We start from the raw sequence: 12,409 nt of genomic DNA, 5'->3' as shown, positions 1-12,409 counted from the left end.
GGGGACTTAATTAATTAATTGTGTTAACGAAAATTTTCTTTCATTCTTTGTTGTTATTCTATGCAGTCAGATTGCGTACAAATACTAGTCAGGGCCAACCGTTTACGAGACACAGCGTAATCGGACTTACAGCTACCAAAAATATTTGCATTGTATTTAATTAAGCCCCCATGCACGTGGCGACCCTGCCAGGATCGTCCCTTGGAATTCTTCTGATTGTAAAAATAGTAGACAGTAGTATTGTTGTAGTAATCTGTAGTTTAGTAATTGTAGTCTATTTTGCATGTGTAGATTTGGTAGTTGTCATTCTTCTAATGGTATTTTTTCTAAGAATTTGATTTGTTGTCTTGTATACGCGTTTGACAATTTAGTGCAATTATTTCAATTGTTCGTTAATCGTGTTTGAGGGAAACATTTCGTGTGAATGATATTGTTGATGATAAAGTGTCATTGTGTGTAATTTTCATATAGTGACGAGTTTTGTATATTTTGTAAATGATTACGCGATCAATGAAAGAAGCAAAAATGATGAATAGTGAGAATGACAAAATTGTTAAATGGCGAACTCGCCAACAGAGGAAAACAGTGTGATGAATAATGAAGTGGAAAACAATGTAATAAGTCGGGAAAATAGTCTGGAACCATTTTAAAATTTTTCTCAATCAGAAAATTCACAGAATACGAGATTAACGATTGAAGATTCTGAAATAGTATCGAACACAGATAGCTTTATAGCTATGCAGAAGGAAGTTAGTTTTGTGGGAAATGTTAGGGGCGAAAAGAATTTCGAACAAGTTGATACGGAGCAGTTGATGAGTGCAATATTAAATTTGGGATCACGGTTAGACTCATTGGGATCACAGTTACGATCTGAATTAAAAACTGATATGGGAACAATGGAAACACGGTTTGGATCTGAATTAAAAACACAGATGGGAACAATGGAAACACGGTTAGACTCACTTGGATTACAGTTAGGATCTGAATTAAAAACAGAGATAGGAACAATTAAAACAGAGATGGGAACTTTGGAAACACGGTTAGATTCACGAATAGGGACATGTTTCAAAAATATGAAAGATGAATTAAAGAAAGAAATCAGAGAAGAAGTACAACCGATTTTGAATGCTCACAATAATAGATTAGTTGCAGTAGAGATTAGACAAAGGGAACAGGATAGAGAACAGGAAGAAAGAGATCGTGTGATAGTACAGAAATTTTCAGAGTTAAATTTACAACGTGCAAAAGATAAGGAAGAAATATTTGAAAGAATCAAGGAATCCGTACCAAATGACAGATTAAATAACCTAACACAACAATATGAACAGTTAACTACTAAATGTGTTAATACTGAAACCCGAGTCGCGACACTTACGGAAGACGTAAATAAACAGAAAGAAAAAATAGGTGACTTATCGGAAAGAGTTGAGGACATTTCAGACACATTGACAAATCTTAGTTTAAATGGGGACAGAGATTCAGATGATACAGCACCATTGCCATTTGCAGAAACCGAAGAATACCAGAACATAAATAAACATGTTGAAAATCAGGGAAAATTTAATGAACGCGTTAAAAGGGAAGTTGAGGCATTACGAAAGCAAGTCAAACAAATCGAAGGCGAAATCGTAGGAAAAGACAGCAAAAGAAATCTAGAATCACAGATAGCAGAGGGCTTTGAAGAAAATAATTTATTTCATTTACGGGATGCAATAAGAGAGCGCGAGGCGCGTGAACTTAACAATAATCGACATTCGGACTGGAACAGTCGCGGTAGGTCTTTGTCGCCACGAGGAGAAAACTTTGACTATAAACACTTTTTGACTGTTCGGAAATTTAAGATCTTTCGTAATTCTAAGAATGACATACATCCATGTTCATGGTTAGATCAATTTATGTATGCACTTCCACCAAATTGGCCACTAAGTCACAAACTGGAATTTATGTGTGGATATTTAGAAAACGAACGGGCGACGCGGATGCGCGCACTCATTAGAGATTGTAATAATCTGAATGATTTTTATCATGCATTTCTATCGGCATATTGGTCCGAAAACACACAAGACAAACATAGTCAGATTATGCAGCGTAATTTTAAACAGTCTGAGTTCCGCACGCCAGCAGAATATTTTGAACACATGATTCGAAAGAATCAGTTCCTTTCCAATCCTTATAGCCCGACTGAATTAATTCGCGTTTGTTTAACTAAGCTGCCACAATCCATAAGACAAATTGCTTTAGCTGGAAGATGTAAAGACGACATCGAGACTTTTAAGACTTTGTTGCAAGAACTTGAGTATGACAACGACGACGGGACTTCTTGTAACTTTTTCAGTAACAGTAATTACAATAGATTTTCAGAGAAAAGAGATAGTGATCGGAACGGGCGTTATATGGGTAATTTTGAGAATGACAGACGTAACAGACAGGACATTAGATACCAGCCCTATGACAATAACAGACGTTCTAACAGAAATTACACAGACAATTATAATAACGGTAATTCGTACCGGAATGATCAATCATATGGAAACAGTATTCGGTATCATCAAGACAGAAATTATTCGTACAGTAATAGAAATTCTTTCTACAGAAATAACCAGGGTAGTAGATACAACAATAATTTCAGAAGTGACAGTCGAAATTACACAAGAAGTAGTTATGCAGACAGACAGGAAAACAGAAATTTTAATAACAGACACAACCAAGAATTTGCATCTAACAGACAGGAGGGACCTAATTGGCATCCTCCACGTGACAGAACTTCAGAGAGACAAGTGCAAATAGTAGAAATTGATCCGCGAAATGACGGGAATAATCAAAGACGTGACGCAAACAATCGACAATGACTTGCAGCTTCGGCTTCTGGCAGCAATATAGACGGTTCAGAAAGTAATGACACTACGACTTTACACTACGTACGCCTGGAAGACATGAGAGACATTTTGTTAGAAGAAAAGGAAAATAATGTAGACGCATTTTTACATCCTGTTATTGAAGTATGTGTGGGTAAGAATAAGTTCACTGCAGTTGTAGATTCTGGGAGCCCATTGAATGTCATTAGTGAATCAGTTTTTCGTATATGTGAAAGAACTATTGCTTGTCCTGTGTTACCTGTCCCTAAAACTACAATTCGAGGAGCTATTTCTGGAAAAAGTGTGGAAGTTAAACAACAGACCAACTTAAATTTCATTTGTCAAGGATACGAATTTTCTGCTAATTTTATTATTGTTCCATTACTCAGTACACAAATTATATTAGGTATGGAGTTTCTTCACACACATAAGGCAATTTTGAACTTTAAAGAAGGAAGTGTGAATTTGACTGTTGCCGGAATGCCAAAATGTTTGAAATTTTTCGAGTGTTTAACTAGATGTGAATCAGATGCAAAATGTTTAAGATTTCTTACTTCTGATGTTTTCGTTGAGCATTATGACGACAATGTGTTCATTCATGACAATGACAATAGATACAGGGACGCGATGGATGATATAATTAATAGCGAAGAATTAATTAATGAAAAGGTTAAGAAAGCTGAAGTGCCAGATGACGTTGCAAGAGAAGAGCTGCACCACATTTTGACTTCACATGCTACAGTATTTACTCATCACACAGGAACTATACAAGGCTTACAATATCTATTTAAAGTAAAAGAACACACACCATTTCGCGGGAAAACGTACGCTATTCCTTTGGCTTACAGAGACAAGGTTAAGAATGAACTTCAATACATGTTAGATCAGGGCATTATTGAGCCAGCAGTCAGTCCTTATACCAGCCCATTACACGTTGTTCTTAAAAAGGATGGGTCAATTCGTTTGGTTCTGGATTCCAGACAGATAAATAATATCATCATTCCTGAAACGGACCGTCCACAAAATTTAGATGAACTTCTTAAACATTTCTATGGAATTAAAGTCTTATCCACGATTGATACGCGCGCAAGTTTTTGGCAAATAGAACTCCACCCTGACTGAAGAAAATATACTGTTACCAGTTTCGGAAATTACCGTTTGGACTTACTGTACCTTCAGCAGCATTCATTCCTAGTTTAAACGAAATTTTACCTGTTTATCTTCGTGACAATATTACTTCATATGTTGACGATATTCTTATTGCTAAACATTCGTGGAGTGAGCACAACAAAATTTTGGATTCATTATTACGTATTTTTGCAAGAGTTGGCATTACAGTGAACTTAGAAACATCTGAATTTGGTCGTTCTCAGGTGAAATTTCTCGGTCACATTATTTCTACAGAAGGTATTCTTCCTGATCCAGAGAAATTAGACGCTATTAGTAACTATGCTGTTCCTACCACAAAACGTGATGTTCGTAGTTTCCTTGGTGTCTGTAATTTTCTTAGACGCTTTGTTAGATTGGTCGATTTGGCCACACCTCGTTTATGTGAACTATCTGGAAAGAAATCTAATTGGTGTTGGGATGAGGAAGCTCAGTCAGAATTTGAACAACTCCGTGATGCTTTAGTTGCTGCTCCACTTCTTTCACATCCGGATTTATCTAAAGGTTTTTGTTTGGCGACGGACTCATCATACAAGGGCCTAGGGGCACACTTGTTTCAAGAGACAGAAGAAAACGGCGTTGTAGTACAGAAAACTATTGCATTTGGAAGTCGTGTTCTCTCTAAATCAGAAAAGAATTATTCGATTACGGAACTTGAAGCTTTGGCTGATGTTTGGGCTTTTACAAAATTTCGGACATTTTTGTTTGGCAGACATACTAAGGTTTACAGCGATCATCGAGCTCTGGAATTTCTTATGTCGACAAAATGAACTCATGGCAGATTGTCACGATGGGCGTTGTACCTACAGGAATTTGACTTTAGTATTGTTTACATACAGGGTTCTTCAAATATTGTTGCCGATGCTTTATCATGTGCACCTATGGGTTTGAAACAAAGTGGTGAAGAGGACCGCAAGGAAAACAATTATTGTTTGATGTATATTCAAGATGTTGCGTTTGAGAACTTTATTTCGTCTTCGCTCCAGGACTTCGCTAAGGAGCAAAATAAGGATCCAATCTGGAAGGACATTAAGGAGAAGTGGAGGAGAAAGGAAAGCGTAGCGATTAGACAGCATTATTTAGTTCGCAATGACATTCTTTTTAAACGAAAATGGTCGACAACTCTGTTTGGTTAGTTTGTATTCCTGATGAGTGGGTCAATAAATTGATTTGGTATAGGAATTCAGTTATGCACACTTTGGTCCCAGAAAATGGTTTCATAAATTACGGGAAAATTGCTACTTCAGTAATATGGAAAAACGTATTCGGTCTGTTCTGGCCAAATGCAAATTATGTCAAAAGGCTAAGCCGCCAACAATTTCTCACAGAGCACCGTTGTTTCCTATCATTCCAGCGAAATTAAAAGACATGGCTGCAGTCGATTTGTTCGGTCCAGTGGTTCGTTCTACTAATGGTTTTGCGTACATTTTCGTAGCAGTGGAGTTGACATCAAAATATGTGTGTTTTACACCTTTACGCAAAACAACAGCTCGTTCAGTATCTAATGCTTTCATTAACCATTTTCTTAAAGAAGTGGGTCATGTTGATAAGGTTATACCAGATAATGGATCACAATTTCGTTCTAAAATTTGGCTCCGTACTCTACGGCGTCGTAAGATTAAACCAATTTTCATTTCACTTTTTCACCCTCAATCTAACGCTTCAGAGAGATGGATGAAGGAAATCAATAAATTGTGTCGTCTTTATTGTCATCAGAATCACAGAACGTGGGATCAGTATCTTCATATTTTTCAAAACATTCTGAATGAACTTCCTAATGACTCAACTTCTTTACCGCCTATACTGATATTAAAAAATAAAGCACCGACAAATCGCATTTCTGAAATCGTTCCTTTTCCGCCTACACGGAAACTGCGGCATTCTGAAGTTGTCAACCTGGCTCTACGAAATATTGCATCTGCGGCTGCTAGAAGAGAGAAATCAGCTAAGCGTCCTGGTCGTTTAAAAATTTTGTCAGTTGGTCAGAAGGTATTAATTAAGTCTCATCGTTTGTCTCACAAAGGAAAAGGCTTGTGTCGCAAATTTTTTCTGCTTTATAACGGTCCATATAGAATTCGTAAAATTATTCATGGTAACACTGTTGAAGTAGAAACTCTTAAATCACGACGCTCTAAGGGAATACATCATATATCAAACGTTAAAATTTTTGTGGAATGACATACTTGTGAGAAACTAACAGCTACATGTAAACACGCAGAGAGTACAAGGATACCGCCCTGTCTTTTGGCGGCGGCACATACTCAAAGCAACAGTCAAGTCTGCGCACCGCACAAGGCAGTCGTTGACCGCAAACAGTTACGAGGGCCGTTCAGAAAGTAACCTCCGGTTGATTTAAAAAAATACACCAAGTTAAATAAAAATATTTTAATATATACATCTTACAAATACATCTTTGCACTATTTTTCTACATAGTCTCCATAGCGATTGAGGCACTTATCGTATCTCTTCACAAGCTTTGAAATTCCTTCTGCATAAAAATCACCCGCTTGTGCCTGGAGCCAGCCTGTGACCGCAACTTTGAGCTCTTCGTCGTCATCAAACTGCTGTGACCCGAGCCATTTCTTCAAATGCATGAAGAGGTGATAATCACTTGGCGCCAGGTCTGGGCTGTAAGGTGGATGGTTGATAACGTCCCACTTGAAGGACTCAAGAAGGGCCGTTGTTCTGCGAGCAGAGTGAGGATGGGCGTTATCGTGCAAAAAAACGATACCGGAAGTCAGCATACCACGGCGTTTGTTCTGTATAGCCCGTCGTAACTTTTTTATTGTTTCACAGTACACGTCTTGATTAATGGTCGTACCACGTTCCATGAATTCAACCAACAGCACCCCTTTGGCATCCCAAAACACCGTTGCCATCAGTTTTCTGGCAGAAAAATCTTGCGAGGCTTTTCTTGGTTTGGTAGGCGAATTTGAATGTGCCCACATCTTTGATTGTTCTTTTGTCGCAGGGTTCACGTACTTAATCCGGGTTTCGTCACCGGTCACGATTCTGTTTAACAATGGTTCTCCTTCGTCCTCATAACGTGACAGAAAGTCTAATGCAGAGGCCATTCTTTGAGTTTTGTGGTGGTCGGTAAGAATTTTGGGCACCCATCGTGCACAGAACTTACGGTAACCCAATCTTGCTGTCACTATCTCGTACAAGAGAGTCTTAGAAATCTGTGGAAAACCAGTAGACAACTCCGACATTGAGAAACGTCGATTTTCACGAACTTTTGCATCAACTGTCTGAACGAGTTCGTCAGTCACCAATGATGGTCTACCACTCCTCTCTTCATCATGAACGTTTTCTCGTCCACTTTTAAATAAACGTACCCATTCACGGACAACTCCTTCACTTATAACTCTTGGTCCATACACGGCACAAAGCTCACGATGAATAGCTGCTGCAGAATATCCTTTGGCTGTAAAAAACCTTATGACAGCACGCACTTCACATTTGGCGGGGTTTTCTATTGCAGCACACATTTCAAACTGCCACAAAAACTAAACTAGCGCAGGTACGAAGTTCACTCGACCACGGCTTGATGCCGACTGACCTGTTGAGTGCGTGAACGCACAGATGGCGTCGCTACTCCCCCCACAACCCGCACTGTGACCAATCGGAGGTTACTTTCTGAACCGCCCTCGTACTTCCTACGTCACGCGCCTACAGCTGATCGAGCGCTCAGTGCGAATGCACTGACAGCCGTAAACAAATACACAGTCTAATTTCTCCGATTAAATTCAGTATAAAGCAATAGTGACTTGATGAATTATGTTATTAACGTTCAGTATTTTTCAGGATACGGTTGTATAAGATATTTAAGAGCTTCAGGTAAATTCTGTGTGGCTCCGACGTTAAGAGGACTTGCTATCGAGAAAATTTCAGAAAGAATGTAATTTCCAAGAAGAAACTAATAAACTAAAAAGGTAACTATTAATTGAGTTTATTTTTCAGGTAACATATTTCCACTTAGGTACGTACTTTAGACGTAATTTGCTGCTCGCGATTACGTGATTCATACTTTGTGCTAATTTCATATTCTATGAATTTACTTGTGAAGCGACGTGCTTGCGTACGTTAACTGATTTTGACAATGATTATTAATGAACTGGGTTGTAACTTGTGTATATTATGCATCGCTTGGCTGCACTGCTTTTTCACTGATGTCATATTTTCCTATTATGTGCATGCTGTGCTTATTTATTTAAATTATAATTGTCACCTGATTAATTGTGCTGATGTGGTTAAGTATGTAAGTTATACTTTGTGATTTATCTGCTTGCGCCTTCATGTTTACTTATTAAGATGACATATGAACATTTATTTGCTTATGCTGATATGATGCTAATGACCTGTTTATTACGTAAAATATATGTTTGCTGCTATGCGTATGGATTGCATATTTATACATTTCTGTTTGTCGTCACAACTACTCTTTAATTTGGTATATAGTAATGCTGATGTACAGTGTACGAACATAGAGTTTAGGTTACACTATGGTATAGGTTACAGATTGTTCGCTTGGCAGAGCCTCGTTGTAAGAATTGTGCTGCATCCACTTGTTGACATTCTGTTCACTACTGGTATATTTACTCGCTATTGCATGTTTTGCTTACGCTCAGTGCCTTATATTTTTAAGATAAGAAAATGAACTGCTATAATCCGACGAAAGACATTAGTACAAGAAACTTCATAGAAGTCACATGAGCTGAAGGTTTTATGGAAGCTGTATAAATTTATGCTAATAGGAAGGAAGCTAACGACATGACATACCGAAACTAGGTTTAGACCATTGACAGTTATTACACTGCATTTTTCGTGAGCAATTGAAATAGGAAGTGACACTTGACACAAGAAATACTCCACATGTTTGCTTCTGTTTGCCATAATTCTTGAAGTGGTGTACACACTGTGAAATATTATGATCATTCACACTCCGTAATCGTACTTAATTACTGAGAATTATTCGAACAAAGTCTGTTAGAGGTCATGTATGCATTTCTTTTGTTTATAATTCATAATGAGTAGAAGATTTGGGTCAGATGGATTACACAGAGGTTGTGTGTTGACAGTGTGTCTTCGGATTGTATGGGATGATGAGGTTTGCATTAGGATTTTATCTGTACTTGTTCGAGGAGACTGACTAGAGGAAAGAGTTGTCATGGAAGTGAAATGATATTGGTGCTAAGGTTTATATGTATCGACGTATTGAAGAGGTATTATTGAGGTATTGAGATTATATGAAGTTGATGATTATTGGAGTTTTTGTGGACAAGAGGTAAGGTGAATGATATTGATGATAAGATTTATATGTATCGACGTAAGAGGTATTATTGAAGTATTGAGATTATGTGATGCTGATGATTATTGGAGTTTTGGTGGATAAGAGGTGAAGTAAGTGAGGTGCATATTTTTTTTTGTTGGTCTATATGGAACAAGGAGGATGAAGATAGCAGACTAGAACACTGAAGTGGAAGGAAGATTGTCTACACACACTTTGTTAAATCACTAAGCAGTATATACTTTTTTTTTTGGAGAGAGGAAGTAATTGCATATCTTGGCACACTGACAGTTGTTCAGCAACAGTACATTTTGATCTGGCTTGGCAAACATTGGTCTTGACATGATGACTATGACGTTGACTTAATTATTATTGACTGTTATACATTGCTGCCACTACTACTTGATACACAAGATGAATATCAAATTTTGACAGAATTGCATTTACACAGTTAACACTATTCAATTACACAGGAGTACTTAATGTGGATGAAAGATGAGTGAGTGTGTTTTGTGTGTTTTCCGTTCCTAATCCTACCCACCTATCTCCTAAATGTTATTTTATTTGTATGTAGTGGCTTGCACTGACACCCATAAATATTATGGGTTTACTGGTATTTGTGTATTTGTAATAGTTAATATGACAATTATCTGACATCATTTGTGTGTTTATTAGAATTTGTATGTTTAGTGTAAGAGCATTGAGAATAAATTAGTAAAAGCATTTGTATGTGTATTCAAACTATTGTTCGTGCCTGAACTGTCTGATTAGTGATAGTGAATATTATGAACTGTTACCTGCACTTTTTCAACATAATGGGTGCCAGTAGGACATGTTTAATTTTTGCTGATGAACTGTGTGATTAGTGGTAGTGAATATTATGGACTGTTACTTGTACTTTTTCTACATGATTGGTGCCACTAGGACATGTTTAATTTCTGCTTATAAACTCTGATGAACAGTGTGATCAGTGATAGTGAATATTATGGACTGCTCTCTGGACCTGCTCATCATTGCTAGGTGCAACTGATGGACTGCTTCTACTGAAATGAAGTCACTTGTTGGTGTCTGCGCCTACTCAACATTGCTGGGTGCCACTGATGGACTGCTTGTACTGAAATAATGTCACTTGTTGGTGTCTGCACCTGTTCAACATTGCTGGGTGCCACTGATGGAACTGCTTCTACTGAAATAATGTCACTTGTTGGTGTCTGCACCTGTTCAACATTACTGGGTATCACGTCAGTATAAATGGTATTTGAAATTTATTGTCTTATTGAAGAAGAACCATGCCAGATACGTACGTTGAGTCATACTTCCACACACAGAACAGTTACTCTTGTGCTTGTTGTTGCGTTGGTTTTATAGTTGCTGGGGACTTAATTAATTAATTGTGTTAACGAAAATTTTCTTTCATTCTTTGTTGTTATTCTATGCAGTCAGATTGCGTACAAATACTAGTCAGGGCCAACCGTTTACGAGACACAGCGTAATCGGACTTAACAGCTACCAAAAATATTTGCATTGTACTTAATTAAGCCCCCACGCAAGAGTCTACCCCAGGAATTGGAACATCTGAGAACTGTGTTTCGAAAAAATGGCTACTCAGAGTGGCAGATTCAACGTGCTCTCCGCCCAACCACTACAGCACAACCTGTGGAGATAGATGAAATCACGAGGGAGGAGGTAGGCACTGCGTTTATTCCATATACGGACGCACTCTCGGGGAAAATCGCCCGCATTTTGAAGAAACACCGGCTCGGAACTGTGTTTTGTCCTCCGAATAAAACTCGTGCACTGGTGGTCAGACGATGCGTACCGTCGAGGATCGATGCCGTGAACACCAGAGGCACACTCGACTGATGTATCCGAGCAAGTCGGCGGTCGCTGAACATTGTTTGTCGGAAAATCACGCTATGGAGTATGAACGCACGAGGATTCTGGTACAGACGTCGAGATAGTGGGACAGCGTTGTTAGAGAGGCCATCGAAATTCGCACCAATGACGACCTCATAAACCGAGACTGTGGCTATAATCTTAGCAAGGCTTGGGAACCAGCGATTGGGTTAATCAAGAGTAAATCGAGCAAACGTATAGTTGTGACGGCCACGGTGGACAGAGCCATCACACTGACGTCATCTCAGACGCCGTCGCAATCTGTTTCACCGCACGACCGTGGCGCGGGGCGCGGACGGCGGAAGAAGCGCCGTGGGCGGAGGGTATTTAAATCGGCCGCCGCCGCGACCGAACCAGTTCCCTCTGAGCAGCCATAGCGTACGGATGTCCGTGCCGGCACGTTCACAGGAGCTCAGTCCGTCAGTTCACCTGATGATGGCGACATGTATGATCGCCGAAATATTGTGCCCGTTGGACACTGTAGACAGGCAATACACCCGTGGATATTTTGATTATCAAAATATACTTAATTATGTGGAGGAAAAAAAACGTAATGAGCATCCATTTCGTGGAAACAAGGCAATCAAAGAACTGGAGATAAAATAACACATATCACCCCAATCTGACATAGAAAGGAATGAAGGAAAATCTGTCAAATACTGGCACCTAAATTTTTTGGCAGTACAAAAAGCAAGAGTAATTGGGCACACAAAATTTAAATGTTCTGCTGTTTGACAGCATGTCTCAAGAAAGAATACGGACAGAGACGTACAGGAACACGAAGCTGTTCACCAGTCTGGTGCCCGTTTTACCGAAGAGGCCGTCCGGGCTGGCCGAGCGGTTCTAGGCGCTTCAGTCTGGAACCGCACGACCGTTACGGTCGCAGGTTCGAATCCTGCCTCGGGTATGGATGTTTGTGATGTCCTTAGGTTAGTTAGGTTTAAGTAGTTCTAAGTTCTAGGGAACTGATGACCTCAGACGTTAAGCCCCATAGTGCTCAGAGCCATTTGAACCGAAGAGGTAAACCAGAAAACCGCAGGTTTCCTGTTATAGCCACACTTCATTTGGAACACTGATCAAAGTGGATTTAATTATGAACTCACTTCTGGTGCGACATTATCAAAAACAGGGGGAATACTCTACAGTTGCCTTGGTCTAATCTGCACACAGTAGAACTCATAGTTATGCTATAGATGTTGG

Source organism: Schistocerca piceifrons, chromosome 3, assembly GCF_021461385.2.
Source record: "Schistocerca piceifrons isolate TAMUIC-IGC-003096 chromosome 3, iqSchPice1.1, whole genome shotgun sequence".
NCBI classification, from domain to species: Eukaryota; Metazoa; Arthropoda; class Insecta; order Orthoptera; family Acrididae; genus Schistocerca; species Schistocerca piceifrons.
Note: the sequence above shows the minus strand (reverse complement) of the source record.